Below are 14,259 nucleotides of genomic sequence, written 5' to 3'. Positions count from 1 at the left end.
TTCATATCAACAACATGGTCAGTATCATAATTAAAACAACATTGAAGTATTATATATCAGTTGTGCAGTGCAGGTATGCCTTGGGACATGTAATCGGAACTGGGAAGGATATAGCCTGATCAACTATATTTGTCCAAGAGCCGACTAAACATATGCCAAGGAGTGTCTGTAATGGACAACATATTTTAAAATTACCAAAAGCGTATCACTAAAGAATATTGAGGGTGTATTCGAGTGTCGTCAACCATTAAACTCGAGAGTAAGTTTCATGTGCTCTAACTTATAGTAAACTTTTAACCCTATTCTCGTACAGTCTAAATGGCGGGATTCCATCACCCCAATGACCCTTACTACCCCAACCAAGGTAATGGTGGATGGATCGAAGCAGATTCTGAAGAAGACGAAGAGCCTATAGATTTGGAGGCAGAGGACGACTCTGGCACGGATTCGGAGCCAGAAATTATAAATCCACCAGTCCTACAACCTCCCGTCCACGTGAGAAATTTCCAAGGACCCACTCCAGTGTGGGGAAGTCACCTCCATCATTGGAGCCAACAACAAAGCTTACGCCCTCCTTACGGCATGTGCCGAGACTTCTATGATGTGAGAAGCGGGGGATCAGCCGATCGTGCACTTCCGGTCATGGTTGGCAAACTCGCCAACCAATGCTATCAATCAGGAGTGCAAGCCAACCGAATCCGAGAGATCAATGTGGATGTGCAAATTCACACGGCCGATATCAACCGCCTAGAGTTGATGCAGGACGACATCCACATCCGCGCCGAAATGTTTCAAGCACAAGCAAACGCGGCCTTCGCCGAATTAAGAGAACAACAAGCTGCATTTGATAGACGCCTCATGGAGACGAAGCAGTACGAAACGGAGTCGAGCTCCAAACGCAAAGCGCACCGCAAGTAGTACTTGCCCAACTCACAAATTTTGTTATAAACTAGGACTTCGGATAAAAGTATTATTTTCTTTAAAATTTTTCCGTAATCGGAGGCCTTCAGAGAGGCCAAGAAATTTTGTCTAGACCCCACTGTAACACAACTATATGTTTAATATATATAAGGGTATACCGCTTTTCTTACCGTTGTTAATCATGCGCAAATAGTTCGATTCATTGGTGCATCTATTCAAGCTTTACTTTCAAGCTCAAAACATTGTGTCAGTCAAACTCAACTTCTTAGAACTATTAAAAGTTCATTCAATATCATTCAACTTTGAACTGCCAAAACTTATAATTTTCTTCCATATTTTTCTTTTGGCAGCAAGATGCCTCCTCGTCCAAACCTAAGGCCCAGGCCGGGCACGGCACCACCACCACCTCCACCACCAGCTTATGATCCAGCCATGGTTCAGGCTGCTATCACAGCAGCAGTAACTGCAGCCCTCTCGCAAATAAACTCCGAAGGGAATGGAGGGGCGGGAAGCAGCACGAATCATCCAAATCATGGCACTGGTCATGGCCAAGGGAGAGAATGTACCTACAAGGAGTTCTCTAATGCTAAGCCAAAAACTTTTAATGGAACAGGAGGAGTCATTGCACTAATGCAATGGTTCGAAAAGACCGAAACGGTCTTCGAGATCTGCTCATGCCTAGAAGCAAGCAAAGTCAAGTTCGCTGCCTGCACCTTTGTAGATCGAGCCCTCACTTGGTGGAAAAGCCATGTGAATTCAGTGACGCTCACTATCGCCAACACCATGAGTTGGGACGACCTAAAAGTTCTACTACTGGAAGAATACTGCCCAAGGGGCGAAGTACAAAAGCTTGAGCAGGAGCTCTGGAATCTGAAAATGACTGGGTCTGACCTAGTCACCTACACCGCTAGGTTCAACGATCTCGCTGCACTGTGCCCTACCATGGTCAACCCAGAATCAAAGAAGGTTGAAAGGTACATTTGGGGGTTGTCACCCCAGATTCAAGGGCATGTCCTAGCTTCCGGCCCTGCTACCTACAACAGCGCTAAGCGCCTGGCTCAGCGACTCATCGACCACGGAGTAAAACCCAGTATCATTTCGACAGCCGCAAATCCACCTAGGGAAACTCAGGGCCAGAGTAAGACTTGGAACAAAAGGAGGGGGAAAACTCTCCAGGAAAACCCCAGGAAACAACAAGTGATAGCGACCCACGCTATTACTGTACCTGTGAACCCTGCCCCCACAAGCTCATACATTGGGAAACTTCCTAAATGCAACCGATGCAGTTTCCACCTGTTGGATAAAGTGTCTAAGTCCATAACTATTTCTGGTATGTACTTGACCCGACCCGGCATGGTCCATTTGGGTTGCATGGCACCATGCAATTGGATAGACTAAATGAGAGAAATAACGCTTGGAGATTATTAATATATTATAAGTTCTAATATATTAATAATATTATTTGATTAGTTTGATCAAGAATTAATTTAGAATTAATTAAGTGATCAAAAAGATAACTAATTAAATACATGGGTTGATTAAGTAAATCATCCATATCTTGTATAGTGGGCTAAAAGGCTCCATGGATCATCAAGTTGGGTTCCACCCATAGGATGCTCCATGGATGCTCCATGGGAGTTACAAACCCATGGGTCATGGAAATGAAGAGTCATGATACATTAGGGTTTAACCCTAGATGTGTCAACACTATATAAGAAGCATAATCTCCACCAAAATCGGTTGCAACAAAGAAATAGAGGGCTTAGCCGATTTGAAGAAGTGAGTATACTCTCATAAGTTCTTCCAAGAGCATTTGGTGTTGTGTGAAGCATTTGAGGCATCACCACTTGAGGTGCTAGGCTCACAAGGTTTCAAGGAACACAAGCAACAACAAGGTAAGTTATTCTATCTATACTTTATGTTAAAATTGTTCCCCATGTATGCTAGATAGGATATAACCTTGGAATTCAACTTTGCATGACAAATTAGACAAACATAGATCCAAGGTTATTAGGGTTGCATGTACACTTAGGAAGTGTTAGAATGCTCAAAACCCATCAGTGGTATCAGAGCCTAGGCTTGTTTGTTCTTATTTGTGCTTAAAAGTTGAAAACAGGATCGAAAATTTGCTGTCTGCGATCGGACTCGTCGAGTCCATAGGGGGGACTCGTCGAGTCCATGTGTATCTTCAACCAACTCGGCGAGTCATGTTCATGCACTCGGCGAGTAGGGTCGAATGAGTGCAGAATTTCGATTCAGTTGCTGGAAAATGAATTAGAAACATTACCCTAAACTGTTTTAGTAAATATAAACTTGTTTTTGGTGGTGTAATGTTTTGCTAATTCATTTACAACAACTAGTTATCAAAATTACAAAGTTTTATGTAATTTTTGATTATGTTCATATTCATGTTCTTGTTCTTATGATGTTTTAGATGATCATAGGAATTATTTGTAACCTATTTGATAGTTTAATTCTTGATCATAATGTGTTTTAATGGAGTCCATAACTTATCCTTAAGTTATGGAAAACCAAGAGTCACACTTGAGTTAAAACCATTAAGAAAACACAAGAGTTATAAAAATGAAGAGTCTTCATTTTATGACTCTATTAAACTCATAAGTTACAAGAAATGAAAAGTTTTGAAAGTTACAAAACTTGCCCTCAAGTTTTGGAACAAGTAAAGTTAAGTTAAAACTTTAGTTCCAACCCCTAGAATTTTAAAAAGTTAAAATTCAACCCTTATACTTATATTATGATAATTTAATAATTATATATATATGTATAAGAATAAAGTCGTCTTACCGCTAGTACGCCTCATTCACGAAGCCGGTCTATAAGGTGGGTATAAGGTTGTTGCCTATAAAATGGTGACTTAATGGGTGTATATTCTCACCCACCGCTTGCTTGACTGGTGGAGGGTCGTTAGCCGAACGGGTAAGACAAGGACGTATAAATTCTCATTCAAAGTATGATGAATATATATAAAGTAACTAAATGTTTATTAAATTCCCAATCTTAGTTACTTTAGGAAAAATGTGAATAAGGTGCTAATCCATGAAATTACACTTTACACTTTGTCTAAGTCGTTGGTGGAGCGTGTGTGGTTAACCGGCACACTAACTTGGACTTAACAAGGTAGGTAAAGGGTGACTTAAGGTTTATTATAGTATCGGTGGAGCGTGTGTGGTTTACCGGCACATCGATTGAGTGATAAACTTTAAGGGTACCAAGTGATTTGCATGGTTACTTCACACCTCGTTTTGTGATCCTCGGCATCCCAGTCACAAAACCTGGAGGGCACTCCCGAGATTGAAACATGCCTTTGAAAAGTTCATTGGATCTCAAAGAATCTAGGAATTTCTAAAACCAATAAAAACTAAATATTTAATATTTCGGTTTTCGTGGTGGAAATTGGTGAATCGTCATTCACCTACCTTTCAAATATGGTATAGCTTAGATTACGGCATACCTCTTCTAAGTTATATTATATTGTGATTGGATCCTAGCCTTAATATTACATTTGGGTGTTTTATTAAGGACTCTCTTAAATCTAAACTAAACTCGTTCTTCTCTTTCAGATGTCTTCAAATAATGCTTCTGGCTCGAATCCTAATGGCTCCTTTACTCTTATGAGTCTGTGTGGGAAAGTCACCTTTGATGGATCCAACTTCAATAAGTGGATCAGAAACATCAGGATGATTACTCGCTACGAGGACAAAGAATATGTCCTTGACAAGGAGCTTAAGGAAATTGACGAGTCCACTACAACTCCCCAGGAGATCGCTGACTTTCATACTCATGAAAGAGATGCAACCAAGGTGGCTTGCATCATGTTAGCCACCATGACAGCTGAACTCCAAAAGTCTTATGAAGACTTCTACCCTTATGAAATGCACCAAGATTTGATGGAAAGATACCATCAAAGTGCACGACAAGAGAGGTACGAAGTCATCTGCTCCATGATAACAACCATGATGAAGGACGGAGAGTCCGTCACGAGCCACATGCAGAAAATGCAAAGGTATGTGGATCGGTTGCTGAAGCTCAATGTGAACTTCCCTGAGGAGCTTGCAATAGATATCATTTTGCACTCCTTACCATCGTGCTATGATCAATTCCGCATGACATATCACATGAACAAGGAAGAGGTCACCCTCAGCAAACTTCAGGGACTTCTCAAGACCGCAGAAACAGGTCTTAAGGGGAAGTCGATTGCTATCACTCCTACTCCAGAAACAACTCCGGTCTTGGCAATCGGGCAGAGTCGAGGGAGGAAGAGAAAGAGATCTTCAAAGGGTACCAAGGCTCGGACCCTTGATGGCTCTTCTTCAAGTGGAACCAAGAAAGGTTTCATTACTCCTTCTTCTGACCCAAAAGAGGCTGAATGCTTCTATTGCCATGAAAAAGCTCATTGGAAGCGGAACTGCCCAAAGTACCAGCAAGATGTAAAGGATGGGAAAGTCAAACCCAACCATGCAGGTATTTACACTATCATTTCTAATAACTCACCCCATTCGAAATCTTGGGTCCTTGATACAGGTTGCGGTATTCATATTTGTTGTGACTTGCAGGGACTAGGAAGAAGTGAGAATGTGGAGCAAGGAAGAATAAACTTAATCATGGGGAATAGGAAAGTTACACCTGTCACCAAGATTGGATTTTATACTTTATCGCTAAGTAGTGGGTTAAATTTAGATTTGAATAAATGTTGTTATTCGCCAGAAATGGCAAGAAATATTATTTCCTTTCATGCATTGTACAAACAAGGTTTCACCTTTTCGTTTGATAATGAAGTTGGTTCGATTAATGCTTTCTTTAATAATGTACTTTATTTTAAAGCATTACCTTGTGATGGTGTGTATGAAGCTGTATCTATTGTAGATAACTTAGGAAATAATGTTTTGTGTATTGATTCTACTAATAATAATAACTTGGATAAAGCATCGTTATGACATTGTCGTCTTGGACATATAAGCAAGAAACGCATAGGCCAACTCCAAAAGGATGGAGTCTTGGAGTCGTTTGACCTAAAGTCAAATGATAGTTGCGAATCATGCTTACTTGGAAAAATGACAAAGTCACCCTTCACAGGCTCATGTGAAAGGGGTGAAGGTTTGTTGGACCTTATACACACGGATGTGTGTGGACCATTCAAACATGCCACAAGGGATGCTAATCGTTATTATTTGACTTTTACCGATGATTACAGTAGATATGGATATGTCTACTTAATCAAGCATAAGTCAGAGACTTTCGAGAAGTTTAAGGAATTTAAACAGGAAGTCGAGAATCAATTGGGCAGGAACATTAAGATGCTTCGATCCGATCGAGGTGGTGAGTATCTTAGTTCAGAGTTCCTCGACTATCTAAAGGAATGTGGGATTGTCTCACAATTGACACCTCCCAGGACACCGCAGTTGAATGGTGTGGCTGAGAGGCGCAATCGAACCTTGTTGGACATGGTTCGTTCCATGATGAGTCGAGCTTCGCTACCAATCTCATTCTGGGGGTATGCCTTAGAGACTGCCGTCCATATCCTCAATCTAGTCCCTACAAAGAAAGTTGCCAAAACTCCTCACGAGATGTGGACTGGTAAAGTACCTAAACTAGACCACATCAAGATTTGGGGCTGCGAGGCTTTCGTGAGACGCGAGACTCATGATAAGCTCGAACCCCGAAGCGAGAGGTGTATTTTCATCGGCTACCCACAACAATCCTTTGGTTACCTCTTCTACAGACCTAGTGACAATGTGGTCTTTGTAGCAAGAAGAGGAGTCTTTCGAGAAAGAGAGTTTATAAGCCAAGGAGACAGTGGGAGGCAAGTTGATCTTGAAGAAATTCAAGAGTCAAGTGGTGAAGGAACTTCAAACTCTAGCCCTCAACTTGAGGAGGTAACTCCTGTTGAGCCAATTGACGAATCTGTACCTCTGAGACGTTCCACGAGAGTTAGGAGTGCACCTGAGCATTACTATGGATTCCATATTACTGCAGAAGGTGAGACACTTATTAGTGATGAGACACTAGTAAGTCAAGATGACCCTAACAGCTACGAGGAAGCCATGGCAGGCCCTGAGTCTGCCAAATGGAAAGAGGCTATGGATAGCGAGATACAATCCATGTATGACAATCAAGTTTGGAACTTGGTTGAGAATGTACCAGGTCGAAAGACTGTAGGGTGCAAATGGGTTTTCAAGAAGAAGACCGACATGGATGGTAAAGTACACACTTATAAGGCTAGACTGGTTGCAAAGGGTTTCTCTCAAATTCCTGGAGTGGACTATGATGAGACCTTTTCTTCGGTAGCCAAGATTAAGTCTATTCGTGTTCTGTTAGCCATAGCCGCATTTCATGACTATGAAATTTGGCAAATGGATGTCAAAACCGCTTTCCTTAATGGAAAGTTGGCTGAAGATGTTTACATGAGTCAGCCAGAGGGTTTTGTCAGTAACGAGTACCCTAATAGAGTGTGTAAGCTTGAGAAATCCATTTATGGATTAAAGCAAGCACCTCGCAGATGGAATCTTTGCTTTGATGAAAAGGTCAAGGAATTTGGCTTTTCTAGGAGTGAAGATGAATCTTGTGTATATGTCAAGGCTAGTGGGAGTATAGTTAGCTTTTTGGTATTGTATGTGGATGACATACTACTCATAGGAAACGACATTCCAACCTTGCAGGAAGTAAAGTCCTGGCTTGGAAAGTGTTTCGCTATGAAGGACCTTGGTGAAGCTGCCTATATTTTGGGGATAGGAATCTTGAGAGATCGGAGTAAAAGACTAATTGGACTTAGTCAAAGTACCTACTTGGAGAAGATTCTGAAGAGATTCAGAATGCAAAACTCCAAGAAAGGAGAGTTGCCCATCCAGAGTAGCGCCAAGCTGAGTAAGACACATAGCCCTAGCACTGAGGCTGAGATAGCAGAAATGAGTCGATTACCTTATGCTTCGGCTGTAGGTTCGATCATGTATGCTATGACGTGTACTCGACCTGATGTAGCCTTTGCCTTGAGCATGGTTAGCAGGTTTCAGGGGAACCCTGGCAAGGCACACTGGATTGCGGTAAAGAATATTCTCAAGTACCTACGAAGGACTAAGGACTGGGTCCTTACCCTCAGTGGAAGTGATGACTTGAGAGTTGTAGGGTATAGTGATGCTAGCTTCCAGACTGATAGGGATAACTTCCGCTCTCAGTCGGGCTGGGTCTTTACCCTAAATGGAGGAGCAATTTCTTGGAAGAGTTCCAAGCAAGAGACAGTGGCAGATTCTACTTGTGAATCAGAGTATATTGCAGCTAGCGAAGCAGCAAAGGAGGCGTTATGGCTGAGGAACTTCATTGGACACCTTGGAGTTGTACCAGCTATTAAAGAGCCGATGGAAATTTTCTGTGATAGTGAAAGTGTTGTTGCCTTAGCCAAGGAACCAAGGGATCACGGGAGATCCAGACACATCGACAGAAAATACCATTTCATCAGACATCGGATCGAAGAAGGACTCCTCGTGGCAAAGAGGGTATCATCAGATGAGAATCCGGCAGATCCCCTCACGAAGGGACTGACTCGGGTTAAGCATCTCCAGCATGCTCGGAGCATAGGGCTGAAGGATGATATTAGATTTAGTAGTTAGATAATCTCGAAATTTGTAAAGTGTAATTGACATTTGATGATGAATAAAAGTGTTTTATTTATGAGTAAAGTGTTGCTATCTCTTGTCGATCGTTTACTATATTTCTTTTGCATGTTTTGACTTCCAGAATAATTTTGTTTGGTATAACATATTATTCAAACCTCCACAGTCGGTCATATGTCGGAAGTAGGTATGAATCAAGACTGTCATGTTTGATTGTAGAGGTCTGGGACAAGGCTACAACAATCATGAGTGCTCATAAGTTCTGAGCATTGGACTCAACCCACGCTCACTGGAATCACTTCATGGAATTCTATCTCGAGTGATCGTGAGACGGTAATATCATATAAGTCTTTAAACCTAGAGATATGTTTTGTTACTTACGAGTTGGTTATGCATTGATTGTACGAAAAACGCATTGGTAACTCGATGTTATAAAATCGTGCTCTTATGTGTAATTCAATGAGTAGTAGAACAAACATATGAGTCGAAGTTTATATGTTCCTTCTTGGATTAGAAGCTGATATCTGGGCCCCTCGATGATTTTGTTTTGACCTATGTACCTGGCCCGGTCAGAACTAGATTGATGTGTTCAATAAAGTTCTTTGTCAAACAAATCGGAAATCGGGAAACAAATGTTGGACAATAAGTAAGACATTGTTCCATGTATTTGTCCGACTGATATCTAGAACAGAGGATTATATGATCACTTATCTTAAATGGCGTACCATCATCTTCTCAAGTTTCGAGAAACCTTGTAAAGAGCTACGATTGCCGATCGGTTCCTGAAGTCATACTTGCAGTAATAGTTACTAGACTTATCCAAGTGGGAGACTGTTGGATAAAGTGTCTAAGTCCATAACTATTTCTGGTATGTACTTGACCCGACTCGGCATGGTCCATTTGGGTTGCATGGCACCATGCAATTGGATAGACTAAATGAGAGAAATAACGCTTGGAGATTATTAATATATTATAAGTTCTAATATATTAATAATATTATTTGATTAGTTTGATAAAGAATTAATTTATAATTAATTAAGTGATCAAAAAGATAACTAATTAAATATATGGGTTGATTAAGTAAATCATCCATATCTTGTATAGTGGGCTAAAAGGCTCCATGGATCATCAAGTTGGGTTCCACCCATAGGATGCTCCATGGATGCTCCATGGGAGTTACAAACCCATGGGTCATGGAAATGAAGAGTCATGATACATTAGGGTTTAACCCTAGATGTGTTAACACTATATAAGAAGCATAATCTCCACCAAAATCGGTTGCAACAAAGAAATAGAGGGCTTAGCCGATTTGAAGAAGTGAGTATACTCTCATAAGTTCTTCCAAGAGCATTTGGTGTTGTGTGAAGCATTTGAGGCATCACCACTTGAGGTGCTAGGCTCACAAGGTTTCAAGGAACACAAGCAACAACAAGGTAAGTTATTCTATCTATACTTTATGTTAAAATTGTTCCCCATGTATGCTAGATAGGATATAACCTTGGAATTCAACTTTGTATGACAAATTAGACAAACATAGATCCAAGGTTATTAGGGTTGCATGTACACTTAGGAAGTGTTAGAATGCTCAAAACCCATCACCACCACCACGGTCCTTGCTCCAATCTTCAATGCACCAACTGTAATAGAAAGGGGCATACAGCCCGCTATTGCAAAGGGCCAATCCAAACATCCGTTCCAACCACTAATACAGGGGTAAGCCGCACCTGTTTCGAGTGCGGGGACACGGGGCACTATCGTAAGTACTGCCCAAAGGCAAACAACCGGAATACCGGCGGAAGGGGCCGAGTATTTGCCATGGGACAGGATGAAGCCATTGCGGACCCTACAGTTGTTACGAGTACGTTTCTTCTCGATAACTCGTATGCATGCATTTTGTTTTATAGTGGCGCGGAAAGGAGTTTTGTGAGTCACGGCTTTAAAGGCCTACTGAAATCAATACCACAGTCATTGAGTGAACCATTCATAGTAGAAATGGCCAACGGGAAAACCGAAGGCACTAATGAGATATACTTAAATTGCACCCTAACTTTAAATGATCATCCATTCTCAATCAACCTCATGCCAGTCTCGATTAAGAGTTTCGATGTCATCATTGGCATGGATTGGCTGAGTTCTCATCATGCGGACATTCTATGTTACGATAAGGCCGTTCGCCTTAATCTGCCAACCGGCGAAACTTTCGTTATCTTGGGCGACAAACCAAGTACCACTCTTCGTATCATCTCAAGTATCCAAGCTCAGAAATGCCTACGCAAGGAGTGTCACGCGTTCTTGGCACATGTTGTGGATGTGAAACGCAAAGTCCAAGATATCAAGAGTGTGCCCGACGTACGCGATTTTCCTGATGTTTTTCCCGAGGACCTTCCGGGAATACCACCCGCGAGACAAGTGGAGTTCCGAATCGATCTGGTTCCCGGAGCTACCCCAGTGGCCAAAGCACCCTATCGATTAGCCCCGGCAGAGATGCAAGAGCTATCCAGCCAACTGAATGAACTACTTGGAAAATGATTCATCAGGCCGAGCTTCTCACCATGGGGAGCACCTGTACTGTTCGTGAAAAAGAAGGATGGATCATTCAGAATGTGCATCGACTACCGAGAACTCAACAAACTTACCATCAAGAACCGATACCCCCTACCCCGAATCGATGACTTATTCGACCAACTACAAGGAGCCAACTACTTCTCCAAGATCGATCTGAGGTCGGGATATCACCAGCTGCGAGTCCTGGAGAGTGACATTTCCAAGACGGCTTTCCGAACACGATACGGACATTACGAATTCGTAGTGATGCCGTTCGGGCTAACCAATGCCCCAGCCGTATTCATGGATCTAATGAATCGGGTATGTCGCCCATTCTTGGATAAATTCGTGATAGTATTCATAGATGACATACTCATTTATTCAAAGAACAAAGAAGAGCATGGTCAACATATGAGGCAAGTTCTAGAGACGTTACAGACTGAGAGACTGTATGCAAAATTCTCAAAATGCGAATTTTGGATTAGAAAGGTGGACTTTCTCGGTCACGTGGTCAGCGAGGAAGGGATCCACGTGGATCCATCAAAAATCAAGGCTATCAAAAACTGGTCTGCACCAACTACACCAACAAAAATTCGCCAATTCCTAGGTCTGGCTGGTTATTATCGAAGGTTCATCCAGAATTTCTCCAGCATCGCAAAGCCTCTTACCGCCTTAACCCAGAAAGGTGTGACCTACAATTGGGGAGAAAAGCAAGATGCTACATTTCAGACTTTGAAACAGGCCCTTTGCAGTGTGCCCATCCTTTCTCTCCCAGAAGGGACCGAAGATTTTGTAGTATATTGCGACGCTTCGAAGCAAGGGCTGGGTTGTGTACTAATGCAGAGGGGAAAGGTTATTGCATATGCCTCACGACAACTAAAAACGCATGAGGTTAATTACACTACTCATGATTTAGAGCTTGGGGCGGTGGTCTTCGCTCTTAAAATCTAGAGACACTACCTATATGGTACCAAATGCACTATCTTTACAGACCACAAGAGCCTACAACACATCTTCAACCAGAAGGAGTTGAACATGAGGCAGCGACGTTGGGTCGAATTACTCAACGACTACGAATGTGAGATTCGCTATCATCCAGGAAAGGCTAATGTCGTGGCAGATGCCCTTAGCCGTAAGGAGTACTCTGGCCGAAGAGTGAAGTCATTAGCCATGTCAATCCATTCGCACCTGTCGACACAGGTCAAGGAAGCTCAGATAGAGACCCTAAAACCCGAAAATGTGACAAGTGAAACCCTTAGGGGAATGGACAAGAATTTAGAAATCAAGAGTGACGGAGCACGCTACCTCATGAACCGAATATGGACGCCCAAGTTTGGTGGACTTAGAGAGGTAGTTATGAACGAGGCACACAAGACTCCATACTCCGTACACCCCGGGTCAGACAAGATGTATCAAGATCTCAAACAACTCTACTGGTGGCCAAACATGAAAGCAGAAATCGCTACATATGTGAGCAAGTGTTTGACTTGCGCCAAGATCAAAATAGAACACCAGAAACCCTCAGGACTACTCCAACAACCTGAAATTCCTGAGTGGAAATGGGAGCAGATTTCCATGGACTTCATAACGAAACTGCCCAAAACTCAGGGTGGCCAAGATACTATTTGGGTAATCGTCGATAGATTAACCAAGTCCGCTCATTTCCTACCAATCAAGGAAACTGACAAAATGGAAAAGCTATCGAGAATCTACATCCGAGAGATCGTACGACTCCATGGAGTGCCAATGTCTATCATCTCGGATAGAGACAGCAGATTCACGTCTAGGTTCTAGCAATCATTGCAAAAATCCCTGGGAACAAGATTGGACATGAGTACAGCCTATCACCCCCAAACTGACGGACAGAGCGAAAGAACGATCCAAACCTTGGAAGACATGTTGCGAGCATGTGTAATCGACTTTGGTAAAGCATGGGATGTTCACTTACCTTTGGTTGAATTCTATTATAACAATAGTTATCATACGAGTATCAATGCTGCTCCATTTGAAGCCCTTTACGGCCGTAAGTGCAGATCACCTCTGTGCTGGACGGAAGTGGGCGACACCCAACTAGCAAAAGGTCTAGTCCCTGATAGCACCCTCACTGGTCCAGAGATCATCAGAGAAACTACTGAAAAGATCGTGCAAATACGAGAACGACTGAGATCCTCGAGGGATAGACAAAAGAGCTACGCCGACAAAAGACGTAAACCATTGGAATTCCAGACTGGCGATCGGGTACTACTGAAAGTCTCACCCTGGAAGGGAATGATACGCTTTGGAAAGCGTGGGAAGCTGAATCCTAGGTACATTGGACCCTTCGAAATCATTTCAAGGGTTGGTCCAGTAGCCTACAAACTCCAACTTCCAATAGAGCTTAACAAAGTACATCCACTATTCCACGTATCAAACCTGAAGAAGTGTCTGTCCGACGAAACACTTGTAATTCCACTCGATGAGATCGAACTAAATGAAAATCTTAACTTTGTGGAAGAACCCGTCGAGATCATGGATAGGGAAGTTAAACGAACTAAACAGAGTCGCATTCCAATAGTAAAGGTCCGATGGAATGCTAAGAGGGGACCCGAGTTCACGTGGGAACGAGAGGATCAAATGCAACAGAAGTATCCACATCTCTTCCCCAGCCCCTAAGACTCTTCTTCTGTATTAAAAATTTCGGGACGAAATTCCCTCTAACGGGGGGATGATGTAACAACCCGTTATTTCATGTCAGTAAAGATCGAGTCATGTAACCTCCTTTTGAAAGGAAATAGAATATGAAGTATTCAAAAACTCTATTTAGAGTACACTAGGTGGTAATTATCGTCTTAAGGTTTCCAAACATATAAATAACACAAAAATCCGAGTTATAACGAAGAAGTTATGCTCATTATAAGTTTTCCGACAAAAACCAACAATACAAAGTTACGTAAAAACGCAAAGTTTCAATAAAACACTTTCTGACCTTAGGTGTCTAAATGAAAGTGATAGATATCGTTAAACTACAAACATGCATAAAAAGAACGCTCAAATCGGACATCATATGAATAAGTTATGAATTTTTAAAGAAATTCCTTAAACACGTCACTTTAATAAATAAATAATAAAAATAATTTCGGAATTTGCCAACGGAATCTAAATGAAAGTTGTAGATCGTAGTCTCACCTTC

Source organism: Lactuca saligna, chromosome 8 (genome assembly GCF_052625555.1).
Source record: "Lactuca saligna cultivar CGN05327 chromosome 8, ASM5262555v1, whole genome shotgun sequence".
NCBI classification, from domain to species: domain Eukaryota; kingdom Viridiplantae; phylum Streptophyta; class Magnoliopsida; order Asterales; family Asteraceae; genus Lactuca; species Lactuca saligna.
The sequence above is the reverse complement of the archived record's forward strand: the minus strand, read 5'-3'. Positions refer to the sequence as shown.